General features: G+C 39.0%; 1 protein-coding gene across 1 annotated transcript in view; it reads right to left on the bottom strand.

Moving 5' to 3' along the window:
- The window catches only part of LOC119585789 (calmodulin-binding transcription activator 1-like), a gene marked incomplete at its 5' end in the record, with an annotated part of 96,684 nt that overhangs the window by 32,170 nt on the left and 63,976 nt on the right, over positions 1 to 538 (bottom strand).

The raw sequence follows: 538 nt of genomic DNA, 5'->3' as shown, positions 1-538 counted from the left end.
CACGCGTCCTTGTAAGACATTGGCATCTTCATTAACGCAACATTAATTGTCCAGAATGAGATTTAGAAGGAACAGCGCGCAGGAGAGAGAGAATTCCTCTTGTGTCTTGCTCTCTAACAGCGACTCTGAGGAGGCGAACGAGGGCAGTTGTGAAAGCTGCACATCACCCTCCTGACATCTCCACTAATTAGCAGAAAATTATTAACTCATTAGCGGAAAATCACGCCTACTTCCATTACAATCACAGGGTCTCTTGGAATTATGTGTGAGAGTTCGAAATTACCATAACACTAATCCCCGAATACATTATCGTGAGTGAGTGTGTCAGTCTTAAATGTCAAATCGGCCCTGTTATTTACTTCAGATTTTTGTAAAAAAAAAAAAAAAATTGGAAGGGCAGAAAATGTGAAAAATGGCGGTAGTTACGAATAATATTATTTGTTTTTGAACATTTTATTTGAAAACATTTACAGCCTACGCGACTATCAGTCAGTCGTTCTCCCCATATTCACAATAAACAAGAAAAGGGGTAACCTAT

This window comes from Penaeus monodon, chromosome 20, assembly GCF_015228065.2.
Source record: "Penaeus monodon isolate SGIC_2016 chromosome 20, NSTDA_Pmon_1, whole genome shotgun sequence".
Taxonomy (NCBI): Eukaryota; Metazoa; Arthropoda; class Malacostraca; order Decapoda; family Penaeidae; genus Penaeus; species Penaeus monodon.
Note: the sequence above shows the minus strand (reverse complement) of the source record. Positions and strands in the feature narration are given on the sequence as shown.